This window comes from Pollachius pollachius, assembly GCF_949987615.1.
Source record: "Pollachius pollachius genome assembly, chromosome: 8".
Classification (NCBI taxonomy): Eukaryota; Metazoa; Chordata; class Actinopteri; order Gadiformes; family Gadidae; genus Pollachius; species Pollachius pollachius.
Window position 1 is genome coordinate 21,152,379 of NC_136941.1, and position 19,313 is coordinate 21,171,691.

Sequence of the window (19,313 nt, forward strand, 5' to 3'; positions counted from 1 at the left end):
GGTTTATGCTTAAATAACCCTTTTGTAAGCATAATAACACGTTTCCATTGAAAGAAACAGAAATATTCACATGTCAAGTTTTTATGTGTGCAAAATGCTTTTCAGAGCGAGAGAAGCACTTTTTGACCAACAATGTGATTTTTACCTTACAATGTTGATATTGCTCAAAACTAATGGAATTCACTCCCAAATGGTGGTTTATGCTTAAATAACCCTTTTGTAAGCATAATAACACGTTTCCATTGAAAGAAACAGAAATATTCACATGTCAAGTTTTTATGCGTGCAAAATGCTTTTCAGAGCGAGAGAAGCACTTTTTGACCAACAATGTGATTTTTACCTTTCAATTTTGATGTTGCTCAAAACTAATGGAATTCACTCCCAAATGGTGGTTTATGCTTAAATAACCCTTTTGTAAGCATAATAACACGTTTCCATTGAAAGTAACAGAAATATTCACATGTCAAGTTTTTATGTGTGCAAAATGCTTTTCAGAGCGAGAGAAGCACTTTTTGACCAACAATGTGACTCTGACCTTTCAATTTTGATGTTGCTCAAAACTAATGGAATTCACTCCCAAATGGTGGTTTATGCTTAAATAACCCTTTTGTAAGCATAATAACACGTTTCCATTGAAAGAAACAGAAATATTCACATGTCAAGTTTTTATGCGTGCAAAATGCTTTTCAGAGCGAGAGAAGCACTTTTTGACCAACAATGTGATTTTTACCTTTCAATTTTGATGTTGCTCAAAACTAATGGAATTCACTCCCAAATGGTGGTTTATGCTTAAATAACCCTTTTGTAAGCATAATAACACGTTTCCATTGAAAGTAACAGAAATATTCACATGTCAAGTTTTTATGTGTGCAAAATGCTTTTCAGAGCGAGAGAAGCACTTTTTGACCAACAATATGACTCTGACCTTTCAATTTTGATGTTGCTCAAAACTAATGGAATTCACTCCCAAATGGTGGTTTATGCTTAAATAACCCTTTTGTAAGCATAATAACACGTTTCCATTGAAAGTAACAGAAATATTCACATGTCAAGTTTTTATGTGTGCAAAATGCTTTTCAGAGCGAGAGAAGCACTTTTTCACCAACAATGTGATTCTGACCTTTCAATTTTGATATTGCTCAAAACTAATGGAATTCACTCCCAAATGGTGGTTTATGCTTAAATAACCCTTTTGTAAGCATAATAACACGTTTGAATTGAAAGAAACAGAAATATTCACATGTCAAGTTTTTATGCGTGCAAAATGCTTTTCAGAGCGAGAGAAGCACTTTTTGACCAACAATGTGACTCTGACCTTTCAATTTTGATATTGCTCAAAACTAATGGAATTCACTCCCAAATGGTGGTTTATGCTTAAATAACCCTTTTGTAAGCATAATAACACGTTTCCATTGAAAGTAACAGAAATATTCACATGTCAAGTTTTTATGTGTGCAAAATGCTTTTCAGAGCGAGAGAAGCACTTTTTGACCAACAATGTGATTCTGACCTTTCAATTTTGATATTGCTCAAAACTAATGGAATTCACTCCCAAATGGTGGTTTATGCTTAAATAACCCTTTTGTAAGCATAATAACACGTTTCCATTGAAAGAAACAGAAATATTCACATGTCAAGTTTTTATGCGTGCAAAATGCTTTTCAGAGCGAGAGAAGCACTTTTTGACCAACAATGTGACTCTGACCTTTCAATTTTGATATTGCTCAAAACTAATGGAATTCACTCCCAAATGGTGGTTTATGCTTAAATAACCCTTTTGTAAGCATAATAACACGTTTGAATTGAAAGAAACAGAAATATTCACATGTCAAGTTTTTATGCGTGCAAAATGCTTTTCAGAGCGAGAGAAGCACTTTTTGACCAACAATGTGACTCTGACCTTTCAATTTTGATATTGCTCAAAACTAATGGAATTCACTCCCAAATGGTGGTTTATGCTTAAATAACCCTTTTGTACGCATAATAACACGTTTGAATTGAAAGAAACAGAAATATTCACATGTCAAGTTTTTATGCGTGCAAAATGCTTTTCAGAGCGAGAGAAGCACTTTTTGACCAACAATATGATTTTTACCTTACAATGTTGATATTGCTCAAAACTAATGGAATTCACTCCCAAATGGTGGTTTATGCTTAAATAACCCTTTTGTAAGCATAATAACACGTTTCCATTGAAAGAAACAGAAATATTCACATGTCAAGTTTTTATGCGTGCAAAATGCTTTTCAGAGCGAGAGAAGCACTTTTTGACCAACAATGTGACTCTGACCTTTCAATTTTGATATTGCTCAAAACTAATGGAATTCACTCCCAAATGGTGGTTTATGCTTAAATAACCCTTTTGTAAGCTTAATAACACGTTTCCATTGAAAGTAACAGAAATATTCACATGTCAAGTTTTTATGTGTGCAAAATGCTTTTCAGAGCGAGAGAAGCACTTTTTGACCAACAATGTGATTCTGACCTTTCAATTTTGATATTGCTCAAAACTAATGGAATTCACTCCCAAATGGTGGTTTATGCTTAAATAACCCTTTTGTAAGCATAATAACACGTTTCCATTGAAAGAAACAGAAATATTCACATGTCAAGTTTTTATGCGTGCAAAATGCTTTTCAGAGCGAGAGAAGCACTTTTTGACCAACAATGTGACTCTGACCTTTCAATTTTGATATTGCTCAAAACTAATGGAATTCACTCCCAAATGGTGGTTTATGCTTAAATAACCCTTTTGTAAGCATAATAACACGTTTGAATTGAAAGAAACAGAAATATTCACATGTCAAGTTTTTATGCGTGCAAAATGCTTTTCAGAGCGAGAGAAGCACTTTTTGACCAACAATGTGACTCTGACCTTTCAATTTTGATATTGCTCAAAACTAATGGAATTCACTCCCAAATGGTGGTTTGTGCTTAAATAACCCTTTTGTACGCATAATAACACGTTTGAATTGAAAGAAACAGAAATATTCACATGTCAAGTTTTTATGCGTGCAAAATGCTTTTCAGAGCGAGAGAAGCACTTTTTGACCAACAATATGATTTTTACCTTACAATGTTGATATTGCTCAAAACTAATGGAATTCACTCCCAAATGGTGGTTTATGCTTAAATAACCCTTTTGTAAGCATAATAACACGTTTCCATTGAAAGTAACAGAAATATTCACATGTCAAGTTTTTATGTGTGCAAAATGCTTTTCAGAGCGAGAGAAGCACTTTTTGACCAACAATGTGACTCTGACCTTTCAATTTTGATGTTGCTCAAAACTAATGGAATTCACTCCCAAATGGTGGTTTATGCTTAAATAACCCTTTTGTAAGCATAATAACACGTTTCCATTGAAAGTAACAGAAATATTCACATGTCAAGTTTTTATGTGTGCAAAATGCTTTTCAGAGCGAGAGAAGCACTTTTTGACCAACAATGTGATTCTGACCTTTCAATTTTGATATTGCTCAAAACTAATGGAATTCACTCCCAAATGGTGGTTTATGCTTAAATAACCCTTTTGTAAGCATAATAACACGTTTGAATTGAAAGAAACAGAAATATTCACATGTCAAGTTTTTATGCGTGCAAAATGCTTTTCAGAGCGAGAGAAGCACTTTTTGACCAACAATGTGATTTTTACCTTTCAATTTTGATATTGCTCAAAACTAATGGAATTCACTCCCAAATGGTGGTTTATGCTTAAATAACCCTTTTGTAAGCATAATAACACGTTTCCATTGAAAGAAACAGAAATATTCACATGTCAAGTTTTTATGTGTGCAAAATGCTTTTCAGAGCGAGAGAAGCACTTTTTGACCAACAATGTGATTCTGACCTTTCAATTTTGATATTGCTCAAAACTAATGGAATTCACTCCCAAATGGTGGTTTATGCTTAAATAACCCTTATGTAAGCATAATAACACGTTTCCATTGAAAGAAACAGAAATATTCACATGTCAAGTTTTTATGTGTGCAAAATGCTTTTCAGAGCGAGAGAAGCACTTTTTGACCAACAATGTGATTCTGACCGTTCAATTTTGATATTGCTCAAAACTAATGGAATTCACTCCCAAATGGTGGTTTATGCTTAAATAACCCTTTTGTAAGCATAATAACACGTTTCCATTGAAAGTAACAGAAATATTCACATGTCAAGTTTTTATGTGTGCAAAATGCTTTTCAGAGCGAGAGAAGCACTTTTTGACCAACAATGTGATTCTGACCTTTCAATTTTGATATTGCTCAAAACTAATGGAATTCACTCCCCAATGGTGGTTTATGCTTAAATAACCCTTTTGTAAGCATAATAACACGTTTCCATTGAAAGAAACAGAAATATTCACATGTCAAGTTTTTATGCGTGCAAAATGCTTTTAAGAGCGAGAGAAGCACTTTTTGACCAACAATGTGACTCTGACCTTTCAATTTTGATGTTGCTCAAAACTAATGGAATTCACTCCCAAATGGTGGTTTATGCTTAAATAACCCTTTTGTAAGCATAATAACACGTTTCCATTGAAAGTAACAGAAATATTCACATGTCAAGTTTTTATGTGTGCAAAATGCTTTTCAGAGCGAGAGAAGCACTTTTTGACCAACAATGTGATCCTGACCTTTCAATTTTGATATTGCTCAAAACTAATGGAATTCACTCCCAAATGGTGGTTTATGCTTAAATAACCCTTTTGTAAGCATAATAACACGTTTCCATTGAAAGAAACAGAAATATTCACATGTCAAGTTTTTATGCGTGCAAAATGCTTTTCAGAGCGAGAGAAGCACTTTTTGATCAACAATGTGACTCTGACCTTTCAATTTTGATATTGCTCAAAACTAATGGAATTCACTCCCAAATGGTGGTTTATGCTTAAATAACCCTTTTGTAAGCATAATAACACGTTTCCATTGAAAGAAACAGAAATATTCACATGTCAAGTTTTTATGTGTGCAAAATGCTTTTCAGAGCGAGAGAAGCACTTTTTGACCAACAATGTGATTCTGACCTTTCAATTTTGATATTGCTCAAAACTAATGGAATTCACTCCCAAATGGTGGTTTATGCTTAAATAACCCTTATGTAAGCATAATAACACGTTTCCATTGAAAGAAACAGAAATATTCACATGTCAAGTTTTTATGTGTGCAAAATGCTTTTCAGAGCAAGAGAAGCACTTTTTGACCAACAATGTGATTCTGACCGTTCAATTTTGATATTGCTCAAAACTAATGGAATTCACTCCCCAATGGTGGTTTATGCTTAAATAACCCTTTTGTAAGCATAATAACACGTTTCCATTGAAAGAAACAGAAATATTCACATGTCAAGTTTTTATGCGTGCAAAATGCTTTTAAGAGCGAGAGAAGCACTTTTTGACCAACAATGTGACTCTGACCTTTCAATTTTGATGTTGCTCAAAACTAATGGAATTCACTCCCAAATGGTGGTTTATGCTTAAATAACCCTTTTGTAAGCATAATAACACGTTTCCATTGAAAGTAACAGAAATATTCACATGTCAAGTTTTTATGTGTGCAAAATGCTTTTCAGAGCGAGAGAAGCACTTTTTGACCAACAATGTGATCCTGACCTTTCAATTTTGATATTGCTCAAAACTAATGGAATTCACTCCCAAATGGTGGTTTATGCTTAAATAACCCTTTTGTAAGCATAATAACACGTTTCCATTGAAAGAAACAGAAATATTCACATGTCAAGTTTTTATGCGTGCAAAATGCTTTTCAGAGCGAGAGAAGCACTTTTTGATCAACAATGTGACTCTGACCTTTCAATTTTGATATTGCTCAAAACTAATGGAATTCACTCCCAAATGGTGGTTTATGCTTAAATAACCCTTTTGTAAGCATAATAACACGTTTCCATTGAAAGTAACAGAAATATTCACATGTCAAGTTTTTATGTGTGCAAAATGCTTTTCAGAGCGAGAGAAGAACTTTTTGACCAACAATGTGATTCTGACCTTTCAATTTTGATATTGCTCAAAACTAATGGAATTCACTCCCAAATGGTGGTTTATGCTTAAATAACCCTTTTGTAAGCATAATAACACGTTTCCATTGAAAGAAACAGAAATATTCACATGTCAAGTTTTTATGCGTGCAAAATGCTTTTCAGAGCGAGAGAAGCACTTTTTGACCAACAATGTGACTCTGACCTTTCAATTTTGATGTTGCTCAAAACTAATGGAATTCACTCCCAAATGGTGGTTTATGCTTAAATAACCCTTTTGTAAGCATAATAACACGTTTCCATTGAAAGTAACAGAAATATTCACATGTCAAGTTTTTATGTGTGCAAAATGCTTTTCAGAGCGAGAGAAGCACTTTTTCACCAACAATGTGATTCTGACCTTTCAATTTTGATATTGCTCAAAACTAATGGAATTCACTCCCAAATGGTGGTTTATGCTTAAATAACCCTTTTGTACGCATAATAACACGTTTGAATTGAAAGAAACAGAAATATTCACATGTCAAGTTTTTATGCGTGCAAAATGCTTTTCAGAGCGAGAGAAGCACTTTTTGACCAACAATATGATTTTTAACTTACAATGTTGATATTGCTCAAAACTAATGGAATTCACTCCCAAATGGTGGTTTATGCATAAATAACCCTTTTGTAAGCATAATAACACGTTTGAATTGAAAGAAACAGAAATATTCACATGTCAAGTTTTTATGCGTGCAAAATGCTTTTCAGAGCGAGAGAAGCACTTTTTGACCAACAATGTGATTTTTACCTTTCAATTTTGATATTGCTCAAAACTAATGGAATTCACTCCCAAATGGTGGTTTATGCTTAAATAACCCTTTTGTAAGCATAATAACACGTTTCCATTGAAAGTAACAGAAATATTCACATGTCAAGTTTTTATGTGTGCAAAATGCTTTTCAGAGCGAGAGAAGAACTTTTTGACCAACAATGTGATTCTGACCTTTCAATTTTGATATTGCTCAAAACTAATGGAATTCACTCCCAAATGGTGGTTTATGCTTAAATAACCCTTTTGTAAGCATAATAACACGTTTCCATTGAAAGAAACAGAAATATTCACATGTCAAGTTTTTATGCGTGCAAAATGCTTTTCAGAGCGAGAGAAGCACTTTTTGACCAACAATGTGACTCTGACCTTTCAATTTTGATGTTGCTCAAAACTAATGGAATTCACTCCCAAATGGTGGTTTATGCTTAAATAACCCTTTTGTAAGCATAATAACACGTTTCCATTGAAAGTAACAGAAATATTCACATGTCAAGTTTTTATGTGTGCAAAATGCTTTTCAGAGCGAGAGAAGCACTTTTTCACCAACAATGTGATTCTGACCTTTCAATTTTGATATTGCTAAAAACTAATGGAATTCACTCCCAAATGGTGGTTTATGCTTAAATAACCCTTTTGTAAGCATAATAACGCGTTTCCATTGAAAGAAACAGAAATATTCACATGTCAAGTTTTTATGCGTGCAAAATGCTTTTAAGAGCGAGAGAAGCACTTTTTGACCAACAATGTGATTCTGACCTTTCAATTTTGATATTGCTCAAAACTAATGGAATTCACTCCCCAATGGTGGTTTATGCTTAAATAACCCTTTTGTAAGCATAATAACACGTTTCCATTGAAAGAAACAGAAATATTCACATGTCAAGTTTTTATGCGTGCAAAATGCTTTTAAGAGCGAGAGAAGCACTTTTTGACCAACAATGTGACTCTGACCTTTCAATTTTGATGTTGCTCAAAACTAATGGAATTCACTCCCAAATGGTGGTTTATGCTTAAATAACCCTTTTGTAAGCATAATAACACGTTTCCATTGAAAGTAACAGAAATATTCACATGTCAAGTTTTTATGTGTGCAAAATGCTTTTCAGAGCGAGAGAAGCACTTTTTGACCAACAATGTGATCCTGACCTTTCAATTTTGATATTGCTCAAAACTAATGGAATTCACTCCCAAATGGTGGTTTATGCTTAAATAACCCTTTTGTAAGCATAATAACACGTTTCCATTGAAAGAAACAGAAATATTCACATGTCAAGTTTTTATGCGTGCAAAATGCTTTTCAGAGCGAGAGAAGCACTTTTTGATCAACAATGTGACTCTGACCTTTCAATTTTGATATTGCTCAAAACTAATGGAATTCACTCCCAAATGGTGGTTTATGCTTAAATAACCCTTTTGTAAGCATAATAACACGTTTCCATTGAAAGTAACAGAAATATTCACATGTCAAGTTTTTATGTGTGCAAAATGCTTTTCAGAGCGAGAGAAGAACTTTTTGACCAACAATGTGATTCTGACCTTTCAATTTTGATATTGCTCAAAACTAATGGAATTCACTCCCAAATGGTGGTTTATGCTTAAATAACCCTTTTGTAAGCATAATAACACGTTTCCATTGAAAGAAACAGAAATATTCACATGTCAAGTTTTTATGCGTGCAAAATGCTTTTCAGAGCGAGAGAAGCACTTTTTGACCAACAATGTGACTCTGACCTTTCAATTTTGATGTTGCTCAAAACTAATGGAATTCACTCCCAAATGGTGGTTTATGCTTAAATAACCCTTTTGTAAGCATAATAACACGTTTCCATTGAAATAACAGAAATATTCACATGTCAAGTTTTTATGTGTGCAAAATGCTTTTCAGAGCGAGAGAAGCACTTTTTCACCAACAATGTGATTCTGACCTTTCAATTTTGATATTGCTCAAAACTAATGGAATTCACTCCCAAATGGTGGTTTATGCTTAAATAACCCTTTTGTACGCATAATAACACGTTTGAATTGAAAGAAACAGAAATATTCACATGTCAAGTTTTTATGCGTGCAAAATGCTTTTCAGAGCGAGAGAAGCACTTTTTGACCAACAATATGATTTTTAACTTACAATGTTGATATTGCTCAAAACTAATGGAATTCACTCCCAAATGGTGGTTTATGCATAAATAACCCTTTTGTAAGCATAATAACACGTTTGAATTGAAAGAAACAGAAATATTCACATGTCAAGTTTTTATGCGTGCAAAATGCTTTTCAGAGCGAGAGAAGCACTTTTTGACCAACAATGTGATTTTTACCTTTCAATTTTGATATTGCTCAAAACTAATGGAATTCACTCCCAAATGGTGGTTTATGCTTAAATAACCCTTTTGTAAGCATAATAACACGTTTCCATTGAAAGTAACAGAAATATTCACATGTCAAGTTTTTATGTGTGCAAAATGCTTTTCAGAGCGAGAGAAGAACTTTTTGACCAACAATGTGATTCTGACCTTTCAATTTTGATATTGCTCAAAACTAATGGAATTCACTCCCAAATGGTGGTTTATGCTTAAATAACCCTTTTGTAAGCATAATAACACGTTTCCATTGAAAGAAACAGAAATATTCACATGTCAAGTTTTTATGCGTGCAAAATGCTTTTCAGAGCGAGAGAAGCACTTTTTGACCAACAATGTGACTCTGACCTTTCAATTTTGATGTTGCTCAAAACTAATGGAATTCACTCCCAAATGGTGGTTTATGCTTAAATAACCCTTTTGTAAGCATAATAACACGTTTCCATTGAAAGTAACAGAAATATTCACATGTCAAGTTTTTATGTGTGCAAAATGCTTTTCAGAGCGAGAGAAGCACTTTTTCACCAACAATGTGATTCTGACCTTTCAATTTTGATATTGCTAAAAACTAATGGAATTCACTCCCAAATGGTGGTTTATGCTTAAATAACCCTTTTGTAAGCATAATAACACGTTTCCATTGAAAGAAACAGAAATATTCACATGTCAAGTTTTTATGCGTGCAAAATGCTTTTAAGAGCGAGAGAAGCACTTTTTGACCAACAATGTGACTCTGACCTTTCAATTTTGATGTTGCTCAAAACTAATGGAATTCACTCCCAAATGGTGGTTTATGCTTAAATAACCCTTTTGTAAGCATAATAACACGTTTCCATTGAAAGTAACAGAAATATTCACATGTCAAGTTTTTATGCGTGCAAAATGCTTTTCAGAGCGAGAGAAGCACTTTTTGACCAACAATGTGACTTTGACCTTTCAATTTTGATGTTGCTCAAAACTAATGGAATTCACTCCCAAATGTTGGTTTATGCTTAAATAACCCTTTTGTAAGCATAATAACACGTTTCCATTGAAAGTAACAGAAATATTCACATGTCAAGTTTTTATGTGTGCAAAATGCTTTTCAGAGCGAGAGAAGCACTTTTTCACCAACAATGTGATTCTGACCTTTCAATTTTGATATTGCTCAAAACTAATGGAATTCACTCCCAAATGGTGTTTTATACTTAAATAACCCTTTTGTACGCATAATAACACGTTTGAATTGAAAGAAACAGAAATATTCACATGTCAAGTTTTTATGCGTGCAAAATGCTTTTCAGAGCGAGAGAAGCACTTTTTGACCAACAATATGATTTTTAACTTACAATGTTGATATTGCTCAAAACTAATGGAATTCACTCCCAAATGGTGGTTTATGCATAAATAACCCTTTTGTAAGCATAATAACACGTTTGAATTGAAAGAAACAGAAATATTCACATGTCAAGTTTTTATGCGTGCAAAATGCTTTTCAGAGCGAGAGAAGCACTTTTTGACCAACAATGTGATTTTTACCTTTCAATTTTGATATTGCTCAAAACTAATGGAATTCACTCCCAAATGGTGGTTTATGCTTAAATAACCCTTTTGTAAGCATAATAACACGTTTCCATTGAAAGAAACAGAAATATTCACATGTCAAGTTTTTATGCGTGCAAAATGCTTTTCAGAGCGAGAGAACCACTTTTTGACCAACAATGTGATTTTTACCTTTCAATTTTGATGTTGCTCAAAACTAATGGAATTCACTCCCAAATGGTGGTTTATGCTTAAATAACCCGTTTGTAAGCATAATAACACGTTTCCATTGAAAGTAACAGAAATATTCACATGTCAAGTTTTTATGTGTGCAAAATGCTTTTCAGAGCGAGAGAAGCACTTTTTGACCAACAATGTGATTCTGACCTTTCAATTTTGATATTACTCAAAACTAATGGAATTCACTCCCAAATGGTGGTTTATGCTTAAATAACCCTTTTGTAAGCATAATAACACGTTTGAATTGAAAGAAACAGAAATATTCACATGTCAAGTTTTTATGCGTGCAAAATGCTTTTCAGAGCGAGAGAAGCACTTTTTGACCAACAATGTGATTTTTACCTTTCAATTTTGATATTGCTCAAAACTAATGGAATTCACTCCCAAATGGTGGTTTATGCTTAAATAACCCTTTTGTAAGCATAATAACACGTTTCCATTGAAAGAAACAGAAATATTCACATGTCAAGTTTTTATGCGTGCAAAATGCTTTTCAGAGCGAGAGAACCACTTTTTGACCAACAATGTGACTCTGACCTTTCAATTTTGATATTGCTCAAAACTAATGGAATTCACTCCCAAATGGTGGTTTATGCTTAAATAACCCGTTTGTAAGCATAATAACACGTTTCCATTGAAAGTAACAGAAATATTCACATGTCAAGTTTTTATGTGTGCAAAATGCTTTTCAGAGCGAGAGAAGCACTTTTTGACCAACAATGTGATTCTGACCTTTCAATTTTGATATTACTCAAAACTAATGGAATTCACTCCCAAATGGTGGTTTATGCTTAAATAACCCTTTTGTAAGCATAATAACACGTTTGAATTGAAAGAAACAGAAATATTCACATGTCAAGTTTTTATGCGTGCAAAATGCTTTTCAGAGCGAGAGAAGCACTTTTTGACCAACAATGTGATTTTTACCTTTCAATTTTGATATTGCTCAAAACTAATGGAATTCACTCCCAAATGGTGGTTTATGCTTAAATAACCCTTTTGTAAGCATAATAACACGTTTCCATTGAAAGAAACAGAAATATTCACATGTCAAGTTTTTATGCGTGCAAAATGCTTTTCAGAGCGAGAGAACCACTTTTTGACCAACAATGTGACTCTGACCTTTCAATTTTGATATTGCTCAAAACTAATGGAATTCACTCCCAAATGGTGGTTTATGCTTAAATAACCCTTTTGTAAGCATAATAACACGTTTCCATTGAAAGAAACAGAAATATTCACATGTCAAGTTTTTATGTGTGCAAAATGCTTTTCAGAGCGAGAGAAGCACTTTTTGACCAACAATGTGATTTTTACCTTACAATGTTGATATTGCTCAAAACTAATGGAATTCACTCCCAAATGGTGGTTTATGCTTAAATAACCCTTTTGTAAGCATAATAACACGTTTCCATTGAAAGAAACAGAAATATTCACATGTCAAGTTTTTATGCGTGCAAAATGCTTTTCAGAGCGAGAGAAGCACTTTTTGACCAACAATGTGATTTTTACCTTTCAATTTTGATGTTGCTCAAAACTAATGGAATTCACTCCCAAATGGTGGTTTATGCTTAAATAACCCTTTTGTAAGCATAATAACACGTTTCCATTGAAAGTAACAGAAATATTCACATGTCAAGTTTTTATGTGTGCAAAATGCTTTTCAGAGCGAGAGAAGCACTTTTTGACCAACAATGTGACTCTGACCTTTCAATTTTGATGTTGCTCAAAACTAATGGAATTCACTCCCAAATGGTGGTTTATGCTTAAATAACCCTTTTGTAAGCATAATAACACGTTTCCATTGAAAGTAACAGAAATATTCACATGTCAAGTTTTTATGTGTGCAAAATGCTTTTCAGAGCGAGAGAAGCACTTTTTCACCAACAATGTGATTCTGACCTTTCAATTTTGATATTGCTCAAAACTAATGGAATTCACTCCCAAATGGTGGTTTATGCTTAAATAACCCTTTTGTAAGCATAATAACACGTTTGAATTGAAAGAAACAGAAATATTCACATGTCAAGTTTTTATGCGTGCAAAATGCTTTTCAGAGCGAGAGAAGCACTTTTTGACCAACAATGTGATTTTTACCTTTCAATTTTGATATTGCTCAAAACTAATGGAATTCACTCCCAAATGGTGGTTTATGCTTAAATAACCCTTTTGTAAGCATAATAACACGTTTCCATTGAAAGAAACAGAAATATTCACATGTCAAGTTTTTATGCGTGCAAAATGCTTTTCAGAGCGAGAGAACCACTTTTTGACCAACAATGTGACTCTGACCTTTCAATTTTGATATTGCTCAAAACTAATGGAATTCACTCCCAAATGGTGGTTTATGCTTAAATAACCCGTTTGTAAGCATAATAACACGTTTCCATTGAAAGTAACAGAAATATTCACATGTCAAGTTTTTATGTGTGCAAAATGCTTTTCAGAGCGAGAGAAGCACTTTTTGACCAACAATGTGATTCTGACCTTTCAATTTTGATATTGCTCAAAACTAATGGAATTCACTCCCAAATGGTGGTTTATGCTTAAATAACCCTTTTGTAAGCATAATAACACGTTTCCATTGAAAGAAACAGAAATATTCACATGTCAAGTTTTTATGCGTGCAAAATACTTTTCAGAGCGAGAGAAGCACTTTTTGACCAACAATGTGATTTTTACCTTTCAATTTTGATGTTGCTCAAAACTAATGGAATTCACTCCCAAATGGTGGTTTATGCTTAAATAACCCTTTTGTAAGCATAATAACACGTTTCCATTGAAAGTAACAGAAATATTCACATGTCAAGTTTTTATGTGTGCAAAATGCTTTTCAGAGCGAGAGAAGCACTTTTTGACCAACAATGTGATTTTTACCTTACAATGTTGATATTGCTCAAAACTAATGGAATTCACTCCCAAATGGTGGTTTATGCTTAAATAACCCTTTTGTAAGCATAATAACACGTTTCCATTGAAAGAAACAGAAATATTCACATGTCAAGTTTTTATGCGTGCAAAATGCTTTTCAGAGCGAGAGAAGCACTTTTTGACCAACAATGTGATTTTTACCTTTCAATTTTGATGTTGCTCAAAACTAATGGAATTCACTCCCAAATGGTGGTTTATGCTTAAATAACCCTTTTGTAAGCATAATAACACGTTTCCATTGAAAGTAACAGAAATATTCACATGTCAAGTTTTTATGTGTGCAAAATGCTTTTCAGAGCGAGAGAAGCACTTTTTGACCAACAATGTGACTCTGACCTTTCAATTTTGATGTTGCTCAAAACTAATGGAATTCACTCCCAAATGGTGGTTTATGCTTAAATAACCCTTTTGTAAGCATAATAACACGTTTCCATTGAAAGTAACAGAAATATTCACATGTCAAGTTTTTATGTGTGCAAAATGCTTTTCAGAGCGAGAGAAGCACTTTTTCACCAACAATGTGATTCTGACCTTTCAATTTTGATATTGCTCAAAACTAATGGAATTCACTCCCAAATGGTGGTTTATGCTTAAATAACCCTTTTGTAAGCATAATAACACGTTTGAATTGAAAGAAACAGAAATATTCACATGTCAAGTTTTTATGCGTGCAAAATGCTTTTCAGAGCGAGAGAAGCACTTTTTGACCAACAATGTGATTTTTACCTTTCAATTTTGATATTGCTCAAAACTAATGGAATTCACTCCCAAATGGTGGTTTATGCTTAAATAACCCTTTTGTAAGCATAATAACACGTTTCCATTGAAAGAAACAGAAATATTCACATGTCAAGTTTTTATGCGTGCAAAATGCTTTTCAGAGCGAGAGAACCACTTTTTGACCAACAATGTGACTCTGACCTTTCAATTTTGATGTTGCTCAAAACTAATGGAATTCACTCCCAAATGGTGGTTTATGCTTAAATAACCCTTTTGTAAGCATAATAACACGTTTCCATTGAAAGAAACAGAAATATTCACATGTCAAGTTTTTATGTGTGCAAAATGCTTTTCAGAGCGAGAGAAGCACTTTTTGACCAACAATGTGATTTTTACCTTACAATGTTGATATTGCTCAAAACTAATGGAATTCACTCCCAAATGGTGGTTTATGCTTAAATAACCCTTTTGTAAGCATAATAACACGTTTCCATTGAAAGAAACAGAAATATTCACATGTCAAGTTTTTATGCGTGCAAAATGCTTTTCAGAGCGAGAGAAGCACTTTTTGACCAACAATGTGATTTTTACCTTTCAATTTTGATGTTGCTCAAAACTAATGGAATTCACTCCCAAATGGTGGTTTATGCTTAAATAACCCTTTTGTAAGCATAATAACACGTTTCCATTGAAAGTAACAGAAATATTCACATGTCAAGTTTTTATGTGTGCAAAATGCTTTTCAGAGCGAGAGAAGCACTTTTTGACCAACAATGTGACTCTGACCTTTCAATTTTGATGTTGCTCAAAACTAATGGAATTCACTCCCAAATGGTGGTTTATGCTTAAATAACCCTTTTGTAAGCATAATAACACGTTTCCATTGAAAGTAACAGAAATATTCACATGTCAAGTTTTTATGTGTGCAAAATGCTTTTCAGAGCGAGAGAAGCACTTTTTCACCAACAATGTGATTCTGACCTTTCAATTTTGATATTGCTCAAAACTAATGGAATTCACTCCCAAATGGTGGTTTATGCTTAAATAACCCTTTTGTAAGCATAATAACACGTTTGAATTGAAAGAAACAGAAATATTCACATGTCAAGTTTTTATGCGTGCAAAATGCTTTTCAGAGCGAGAGAAGCACTTTTTGACCAACAATGTGATTTTTACCTTTCAATTTTGATATTGCTCAAAACTAATGGAATTCACTCCCAAATGGTGGTTTATGCTTAAATAACCCTTTTGTAAGCATAATAACACGTTTCCATTGAAAGAAACAGAAATATTCACATGTCAAGTTTTTATGCGTGCAAAATGCTTTTCAGAGCGAGAGAACCACTTTTTGACCAACAATGTGACTCTGACCTTTCAATTTTGATATTGCTCAAAACTAATGGAATTCACTCCCAAATGGTGGTTTATGCTTAAATAACCCGTTTGTAAGCATAATAACACGTTTCCATTGAAAGTAACAGAAATATTCACATGTCAAGTTTTTATGTGTGCAAAATGCTTTTCAGAGCGAGAGAAGCACTTTTTGACCAACAATGTGATTCTGACCTTTCAATTTTGATATTGCTCAAAACTAATGGAATTCACTCCCAAATGGTGGTTTATGCTTAAATAACCCTTTTGTAAGCATAATAACACGTTTCCATTGAAAGAAACAGAAATATTCACATGTCAAGTTTTTATGTGTGCAAAATGCTTTTCAGAGCGAGAGAAGCACTTTTTGACCAACAATGTGATTTTTACCTTACAATGTTGATATTGCTCAAAACTAATGGAATTCACTCCCAAATGGTGGTTTATGCTTAAATAACCCTTTTGTAAGCATAATAAAACGTTTCCATTGAAAGTAACAGAAATATTCACATGTCAAGTTTTTATGTGTGCAAAATGCTTTTCAGAGCGAGAGAAGCACTTTTTGACCAACAATGTGATTCTGACCTTTCAATTTTGATATTGCTCAAAACTAATGGAATTCACTCCCAAATGGTGGTTTATGCTTAAATAACCCTTTTGTAAGCATAATAACACGTTTCCATTGAAAGAAACAGAAATATTCACATGTCAAGTTTTTATGCGTGCAAAATGCTTTTCAGAGCGAGAGAAGCACTTTTTGACCAACAATGTGATTTTTACCTTACAATGTTGATATTGCTCAAAACTAATGGAATTCACTCCCAAATGGTGGTTTATGCTTAAATAACCCTTTTGTAAGCATAATAACACGTTTCCATTGAAAGTAACAGAAATATTCACATGTCAAGTTTTTATGTGTGCAAAATGCTTTTCAGAGCGAGAGAAGCACTTTTTGACCAACAATGTGATTCTGACCTTTCAATTTTGATATTGCTCAAAACTAATGGAATTCACTCCCAAATGGTGGTTTATGCTTAAATAACCCTTTTGTAAGCATAATAACACGTTTCCATTGAAAGAAACAGAAATATTCACATGTCAAGTTTTTATGCGTGCAAAATGCTTTTCAGAGCGAGAGAAGCACTTTTTGACCAACAATGTGACTCTGACCTTTCAATTTTGATGTTGCTCAAAACTAATGGAATTCACTCCCAAATGGTGGTTTATGCTTAAATAACCCTTTTGTAAGCATAATAACACGTTTCCATTGAAAGTAACAGAAATATTCACATGTCAAGTTTTTATGTGTGCAAAATGCTTTTCAGAGCGAGAGAAGAACTTTTTGACCAACAATGTGATTCTGACCTTTCAATTTTGATATTGCTCAAAACTAATGGAATTCACTCCCAAATGGTGGTTTATGCTTAAATAACCCTTTTGTAAGCATAATAACACGTTTCCATTGAAAGAAACAGAAATATTCACATGTCAAGTTTTTATGCGTGCAAAATGCTTTTCAGAGCGAGAGAAGCACTTTTTGACCAACAATGTGACTCTGACCTTTCAATTTTGATGTTGCTCAAAACTAATGGAATTCACTCCCAAATGGTGGTTTATGCTTAAATAACCCTTTTGTAAGCATAATAACACGTTTCCATTGAAAGTAACAGAAATATTCACATGTCAAGTTTTTATGTGTGCAAAATGCTTTTCAGAGCGAGAGAAGCACTTTTTCACCAACAATGTGATTCTGACCTTTCAATTTTGATATTGCTAAAAACTAATGGAATTCACTCCCAAATGGTGGTTTATGCTTAAATAACCCTTTTGTACGCATAATAACACGTTTGAATTGAAAGAAACAGAAATATTCACATGTCAAGTTTTTATGCGTGCAAAATGCTTTTCAGAGCGAGAGAAGCACTTTTTGACCAACAATATGATTTTTAACTTACAATGTTGATATTGCTCAAAACTAATGGAATTCACTCCCAAATGGTGGTTTATGCATAAATAACCCTTTTGTAAGCATAATAACACGTTTGAATTGAAAGAAACAGAAATATTCACATGTCAAGTTTTTATGCGTGCAAAATGCTTTTCAGAGCGAGAGAAGCACTTTTTGACCAACAATGTGATTTTTACCTTTCAATTTTGATATTGCTCAAAACTAATGGAATTCACTCCCAAATGGTGGTTTATGCTTAAATAACCCTTTTGTAAGCATAATAACACGTTTCCATTGAAAGAAACAGAAATATTCACATGTCAAGTTTTTATGCGTGCAAAATGCTTTTCAGAGCGAGAGAACCACTTTTTGACCAACAATGTGACTCTGACCTTTCAATTTTGATATTGCTCAAAACTAATGGAATTCACTCCCAAATGGTGGTTTATGCTTATATAACCCGTTTGTAAGCATAATAACACGTTTCCATTGAAAGTAACAGAAATATTCACATGTCAAGTTTTTATGTGTGCAAAATGCTTTTCAGAGCGAGAGAAGCACTTTTTGACCAACAATGTGATTCTGACCTTTCAATTTTGATATTACTCAAAACTAATGGAATTCACTCCCAAATGGTGGTTTATGCTTAAATAACCCTTTTGTAAGCATAATAACACGTTTGAATTGAAAGAAACAGAAATATTCACATGTCAAGTTTTTATGCGTGCAAAATGCTTTTCAGAGCGAGAGAAGCACTTTTTGACCAACAATGTGATTTTTACCTTTCAATTTTGATATTGCTCAAAACTAATGGAATTCACTCCCAAATGGTGGTTTATGCTTAAATAACCCTTTTGTAAGCATAATAACACGTTTCCATTGAAAGAAACAGAAATATTCACATGTCAAGTTTTTATGCGTGCAAAATGCTTTTCAGAGCGAGAGAACCACTTTTTGACCAACAATGTGACTCTGACCTTTCAATTTTGATGTTGCTCAAAACTAATGGAATTCACTCCCAAATGGTGGTTTATGCTTAAATAACCCTTTTGTAAGCATAATAACACGTTTCCATTGAAAGAAACAGAAATATTCACATGTCAAGTTTTTATGTGTGCAAAATGCTTTTCAGAGCGAGAGAAGCACTTTTTGACCAACAATGTGATTTTTACCTTACAATGTTGATATTGCTCAAAACTAATGGAATTCACTCCCAAATGGTGGTTTATGCTTAAATAACCCTTTTGTAAGCATAATAACACGTTTCCATTGAAAGAAACAGAAATATTCACATGTCAAGTTTTTATGCGTGCAAAATGCTTTTCAGAGCAAGAGAAGCACTTTTTGACCAACAATGTGATTTTTACCTTTCAATTTTGATGTTGCTCAAAACTAATGGAATTCACTCCCAAATGGTGGTTTATGC